Source organism: Alexandromys fortis, unplaced genomic scaffold (genome assembly GCF_014885135.2).
Source record: "Alexandromys fortis isolate MF-2015 unplaced genomic scaffold, M_Fortis_MF-2015_v1.1 scaffold_254, whole genome shotgun sequence".
Taxonomy (NCBI): domain Eukaryota; kingdom Metazoa; phylum Chordata; class Mammalia; order Rodentia; family Cricetidae; genus Alexandromys; species Alexandromys fortis.
Window position 1 is genome coordinate 533,016 of NW_026068130.1, and position 6,890 is coordinate 539,905.

At 42.8% G+C, this 6,890-nt stretch overlaps 1 protein-coding gene across 1 annotated transcript in view; it reads left to right on the plus strand.

Annotated features, from left to right (window-relative positions):
- The first annotated feature begins 526 nt into the window (after window positions 1-526).
- The window catches only part of Stk25 (serine/threonine kinase 25), a 48,668-nt gene continuing 42,304 nt past the window's right edge, over window positions 527-6,890 (plus strand). Inside the window, exons 1-3 of the mRNA XM_050125956.1 lie at window positions 527-573; window positions 963-1,031; window positions 6,400-6,525. The gene's annotated coding sequence lies outside the window, so the exon portion shown is untranslated. The remainder of the gene's footprint in view (window positions 574-962; window positions 1,032-6,399; window positions 6,526-6,890) is intronic.

The window sequence follows — 6,890 nt, forward strand, 5'->3', positions numbered from 1 at the left end:
CCTGCCTCTGCCTCCTGAGTGCTGGGATTAGAGGCATGCACCACCACCACTCAGCTAGTGCTTTTCCTTTTTGTGGTAAAAGCATATACCATGAAAGATACCATTTTAGGTCTACACTTAAGCGGCCTAAGTAAATTTCCAGTGTGACTATTTTTCCCTCATTCCAAACAGAAGGTAAATGTGTCCAAGAAGGTGTATTTTCCCATTTTCTTCCTTGGCCCTTAGGAACTGCTACTCCATTTTCTGCTTCTTGGGGTTGGCCACATCTTCCTACCATGGGTGTAGAATTATGTTATTTGTCTTTTGTGTCTGCTTATTCAATGAGCAGTTTTATCTCCTGAGTCACCTCCCTCTCTTCATTCCCCCGCCCCTTGTACGTTGTTTATTGATGGAGGAGGGTCGTTTGTCTATGCGTTACTTTCATTGGTTAATAAAGAAACTGCCTTGACTTTTGATAGGACAGCAGCTTAGATAGGTGGAGAGGACAGAACAGAATGCTGGGAGAAAGAAGCAGATTCAGGCAGACGGTATAGCTCTCCTCTCCAAGATGGACGCAGGTTAAGATCCTTCCTGGTAAGGTGCTACACATATTATTAGAAATGGGTTAATCAAGATGTGAGAACTAGCCAGTAAGAGGCTAGAGCTAATGGGCCAAGCAGTGTTTAAAAGAATACAGTTTCCGGGTAATTATTTTGGGTAAAGCTAGCTGGTGGCTGGGAGTTTATCTCCGAGGGTGTGTGATGTGTCATTTCAGTGGAATTTCTTCATTGGTTTTCACTCTGGGGAGTGAGCAGGGTCCCACAGATGCTGAATGCACACTTATAGCTGAGCTGCACCTCTTGGAGGTTTGTAGTTCCACAGTGTTTAGTAACAGCCTTTTCTTGTGCACTTACAGGGTCAATGGTAAGGGGATGCAGCTCAGGCCAGCCACCAATCACCTGATAAGCTCCTTTTCTCTTTAGGTAAATCCGGAACCTTGCCTACACACAGAAAAAAAAAAGATCATGACCAGTTAAAGTAAAGCCAAACTGGTGAGTTTATCAAGCATTTAAATAGAAAGACTTATAGGAAAACTATGGGGCATGCTTAAGACATGGGAATGAAATGAAAGAATCATGCTTATGTGTCTTTACAGTGTATGTGTATGTGTGTGTGTGTGTGTGTGTGTGTGATTTTTAAAGATATATTGCCCAAAGTATATCATTAAGAGTCAGGTGGCAGTTGTCCATGCCTTTAATCCCAGCACTTAAGAGGCAGTGGCAGGTGAGTCTCTTTGAGTTCAAGCCTAGCCTGATTTACAGAGTGAGTTCCAGGACACCCAGGGAAACTGTCTCAAAAAAAACCAAGTCAACAACAACAAAAAAAGACAATGAGCATTAACACAGTTAAACTCAAAACCACCAATGTTCTGGATACAAGAAAGCATAGTCCATTGTATTTAACACCCTTGCTTGTTTGAAATGTCTTTAAGAAGATAAGCGCTACCTGTGTAGGCATTTTGGTTTCTTGCCCCTCATTCAGCACAAAGCACACTAGCTCTCAGGGTGTCTTACTTAGGGTGTCTGCTGCTGTAAAGAGATACCATGACCAAATGGCAATCCCCATATCTCTGGGTTTAGACCCCTTCTTGTCCCAATTAAATAATGCAGGTTCAGACTTTTGGTCGTTGATATGCAGTGACTACGTCCTTGTTCAGTCTAATGATGCATTTGAATACAGTTCTTCAATTATTCTCAACTCTGAAAGTCTCAGGAGAATATTAAGATAAAAAGAGAAAATAATTAAGGGAATGTAGGAAAAAAGAACATCTTGCCTTGTGTGGTAGTTTGAATGTAATTGTCCCCCCCAAAGGCACAAAGGAAGTGACAGCATTAGAAGGTGTGACCTTGCTGGAGTAGATGTGATCTTGTTGGAGTGAGAGTGTCACTATGGAGGCAGGCTTTGAGGTCTCATATATGCTCAAGCTGTGCCCAGTGACACAGACCCCTTCCTTCAAGATGTAGGACTCTCAGCTCCGGCACCATGTCTGCTTTCATGCCAACATGATGATAATGTACTAAACTTCTGAAACTGTAAGCCACCCCAACTAAATGTTTTCCTTTATAAGAATTGCTGTGGTCATGGTGTTTCTTCACAGCAATAGAAACCCTAAATAGGACAGAAGTAGGTACAATGAGTGGGATATGGCTCTGATAGGCTTGACCACGCTTTTTTTGGGAAGGAATATATGCTGTGAATTATTCTCATTGTTAATAAAAAAACTCATTAGCTGATATCAGGGCAAGAAGAGATTGATCAAGACAGACTGACACAGAGAGAATGATGGGAGGAGGAAGAGCAGAGTCAGGGGAGTCGAGAGAGTCTTAACCCAGCTGCCCAGGAAGCAAGACATGCAAGAGGACAGGTAAAAGCCATGAGCCATATGACAATGCATAGATTAATAAAAATGGGTTAATTTAAATGAAAGAGCTAGTTAGTAATAAGCCTGAGCTATTGACTGAGCATTTGTAATCAATATAAGCCTCTGTATGTTTATTTGGGACCAGGTAGTTGGGACAGGAAAGCTCTGCCTACAAATATAGACCTTAGGACTAGGGATTAGAAAAGCAGTTGAATAATTTAAGTACTGCTTAATGGTCCATCCTATTAAGAACATTAAAGACAGGTGCGGAGTGTGATTTGAACTGTGGGTGCCTGGATCAAGGAGGTTTCAGAGGAGAAGAATATTAATATGTGGCCTAGAGATTGTTCTTGTGATATTTTGGTAAAACATGAAGCTCCTTTTTGCCCTTGTTTGAAGAGTCTGCCTGAGGCAGAATGAAGAGATTTGGATTAATTCCATTGGCAGAGGAAATCTCAAAACAACACATAAAACTCTGTCTTTGCTTACTAGTGTTTATGCTTAGAAGGATTTGTAAAGAAAAGGAGCAATCTGAGCAAATAAAAATACAAAATGTGCAGGCTGAGAAAGGGGGCACCTGGAAGTAGGATGGAGTTAAGTTCTGGGTTCAAGGAGAAAAACATTAAGAGATGGACTAAGGGGAGAGGTGACCCCACCCAGCTAAATTTCCAAATTGTGAAGTGGAATTAAAGGGAAGTTTAGAGCCAGGTGGTGGTGGCACACGCCTTTAATCCCAGCACTTGGAAGGCTGGTGGATCTCTTGAGTTTGAGGCCAGGCTGGTCTACAGAGCAAGTTCTAGAACAGCCAAGTTTAAGCAGTCAAAGAAACCACAGAAATAGAAAACTGGTGAAGATGTGTTGAATGAGGGGCCATGTTCCGGTCCAGTGAGCAGCAGATGTTGACAGATTACTGAGCCTGTGGTCCTAGAGTCAAGGATAGAAGAAAGGCATTCTGGAACCTTCCTCTGCGACTGAGGAAAGCAGGCATGTCTCAGGGGTGTCCTTGCATGGAGGCCTAGAGAGGCTATTGTATGAAGCTGTGACGTTGAAGCCTCAATTGCCTTGGAGAACCCAAGATGTTGGAGATGCCAGAGCCATGGGATATCTGCTGAGGAGAGTTGCTAACAGGGATGGAACCAGCCCAAGAGAAAGAAGTGTGCTGCAGTCAACAGAGCCGAGAGGAGTGGGAGATCTGAAGAGCGCTTGGCATCGGACATGGAGAAGCAGAGTTTGGAGTTTGCCTAACTGATTTTTGGTCTTGGTTTGGTCCAGTATTTCCTCACGATGCTTCCTTCCCTGCATTTTGGAATGGTGATGTATATCCTCATATATCCTGTGCCATTAACTGTTGGAAGTATGTGAACTGCTTCTTGATTTTGATTTTTTTACAGATAATCATATTTAAGAGATTGCATGAATCTCAGAAAAGACTTTGAACTTTGGATTTTTGAAACATTGTTGAAATTGTGATAGACTATGGGGACTTTTGAAGTTGGACTGACTGCATTTTTGCATTGTTATGGCTACAAGTCTTTGGGGGCCAGGGAGTGGAATGTAGTGGTTTGACAGAAAATGGCCCCCAAAGGAAGTGAGATTATTAGTCTTGTTTGAATAGGTATGGCCTTGTTGGACCAAATGTGTCACTGTGGAGGAGGTCTTTGAGGTCTCATATATGCTCAAGCCCAGTGTCTCAGACCACTTCCTGTTGCCTGAATATCAAAATGTATCCAGCACCATGTCTGTCTGCATGCTTCCATGTCTGATCATGGTGAGAATGGCTTAAACCTCTGAAAATGTAAGCCACCCCAATTAAACGTTTTTTTTCTTTGCAAGAATTTCTGTGGGGGTCTGAAAAGATGGTTCAGTGGTTAAGAGCATTGACTGCTTCTTCCAGAGGTCTTGAGTTCAATTCCCAGCAATCACATGATAGCTCACCACCATCTATGGTGAGATCTGATGCCCTCTTCTGGCGTACATGCAGAAAGAGCTTCAAAATCATAAAATCTCTTTTAAAATATTTAATTGTTTTAAAAAAGAGTTGCCATGCTCATGGTATCTCTTTACATCAATAGAAACCCTAAGACAGACTGTAACTGAAAATAAGGATAATTTGATGTCTTACTTTCTCATTCTGGTTCCTTTATGCCTTTTTCATGACTAATAGCTATAGTTAAAACTTGGTGGTGTATGCCTTTAATCCCAGCACTTGGGAGGCAAGGGATGCAGATCTCTGAGTTCGAGGCCAGCCTGGTCTACAAGAGCCAGTTCCAGGACAGGCTCCAAAGCTACACAGAGAAACCCTCGAAAACAACAACAAACAAACAAACCAAAACCTTGGGGCATTATACTGACCCCATTACAGATGGTTGTGAGCCACCATGTGGTTGCTGGGAATTGAACTCAGGATCTTTGGTAGAGCAGGCAATGCTCTTAACCTCTGAGCCATCTCTCCAGCCCAGTTTGTTTTCTTATATGCCTCAGGGCCACCTGCTTGGAGATGGTGCCACCCACATGAGTTATCATTCAAGAAAATACCCCAGGCTTCCATATAGGTCAGTCTGACGGGAGCATTTTCTCAGATGACATTACTGATGCTCTTTTGGAGGACCAGAGTTCAGTCCCCTGCACCCATACTGAGTAACTCATAACCTGTAGCTCCAGGGTATCTGTCTTTTTGTTGTTATTGTTGTTGTTTCAAGACAGGGTTTCTCTGTGTAACCGCTCTGGCTGTCCTGGAACTCACGCTGTAGATCAGGCTGGTCTGAAACTCACTGAGATCCGCCTGCTTCTGCCTCCAAATGCTGGGATTAAAGGTGTGCGTCACCACTGCCTGGCTTGGGGTTCTGCCTTAATTCCTTTTCTGTTGCTGTGATAAAAGCATAAGGAAGGGTTTAGCTGGACAGTGGTGATGCACAGAGAAACCCTGTCTCAAAAAACCAAAATGATTATAAATAAATAATAAAAAGTAGAACTATCATAAGACCCAGCTAGTTCACTCCCAGGCACATTTCCAAAGGACTCCGTACTCCACATCCTACCAGAGATATGTACAACCATGCTTATTGCTTGCTACTCTGTTTACTACAGCAAGAAAATGGAACCAGCCAGAATTCTATCAACAGATGTTGTGGAATGTTATTTAACTAGGCAGAGATGTGTCACATTTGTTTAAGCTGCAGAATATCACTTTAACTGTGTAAAGGTGTGTTCCTTTGCTGTGTCTGTTTAATTGTGTAAAGATGTGTTGCATCTCGCCTTGCCTGCCTAAGGCACTGGATTGGTCTAATTAAAAGCTAAACGGCCAATAGCGAGGCAGGAGAGGGATAGGAGTGGTTGCCAGGCAGAGTGAATTAGAAGGAGGAGAGTAGAGACCAAATGAGACTCCTCAGGGTCAGAGGCCAAGAAGCTGCCAGCCACCCAGATGTGTAGAGACAGCAAGAAGGTGAGAAAAGGTTAAAATCACCAAGGCAAAATGTAGATAAAGAGAAACAGGTTAATTTAAGTCATATAAGCTATCCAGAAATGAGCCTAGGCTGGGTGGAGCATTTATAACTAAGAAGTTTCTGTGGCATGATTTGGGAACTGGTTGGTGGCCCCAAAGAAAAAGCCTAGTACAGACAGAGGAATAGCTAGTAAAAACGTGGCAATTACACAAAGTGGAATGTTACTCAGCTATAAGGAAAATGTAAGTCATTAAATTTGCAAGAAAAGTATAATATAAGCGAGGCGACCCAAACTCAGAAAAATACCACACATTCTACCTCATATGAGGATCCTAACCTATAATAATAATAATGTATATGTGTAAACAGATGTGAGTATGGATACAGTAAAACCAAAATTAGAAAAGAGACCACGAGCTGGTAATAGGGTAATGTAACGTGCTGGGGGGCGGGTACGAAGTGCAGGCAAAACGGTGTGTGAGGCATGAGAAAGGACATGAAGCTGTTTCTTCTAGCATCAGCTCTCATGGTTTCCTTTTTTTCTTTCCTTTGTAGTGGATAAATGAATAAAACCGCAGCCGACCGTGAATGGTTAAAACCCCAGGCGAGGCTCCGCTGCGTCTGAACGGTCACGTGTAGAGCTTCACTGAGACATAGAGTTCGGGACTGGACAAATGCTGGGTAGGTCCTTGATTTAGCTGTGCGATGTTTTCCGTTGTGATTGAACTAAAATAAAGCAATTTTCATGCTAAAAAGTTAAGTCTTTTCTTGTTTGGAGAGAATTTTTAAGCCTTTAAATGGCCTGTAGGTACCAAGAATTCGTCTAGAGGCTGCGGAGACTCAGAAAAAGAACAGACTTATTCTCTTTCCACCCTGAGATGTCAGCAAATATGAGAGCCAAGGAAAGTCTACTAGGCAATGCCTTTTCTGGAAATACGACCCTTTAATCAAGGTGGGATCTCAGGGCAGCTCCCTGGACCACTGTGGAGACAGAGTGCGCAGTATCTATCTAACCTCAGTTTATGTGGTGGACTTTCATCCCCCCC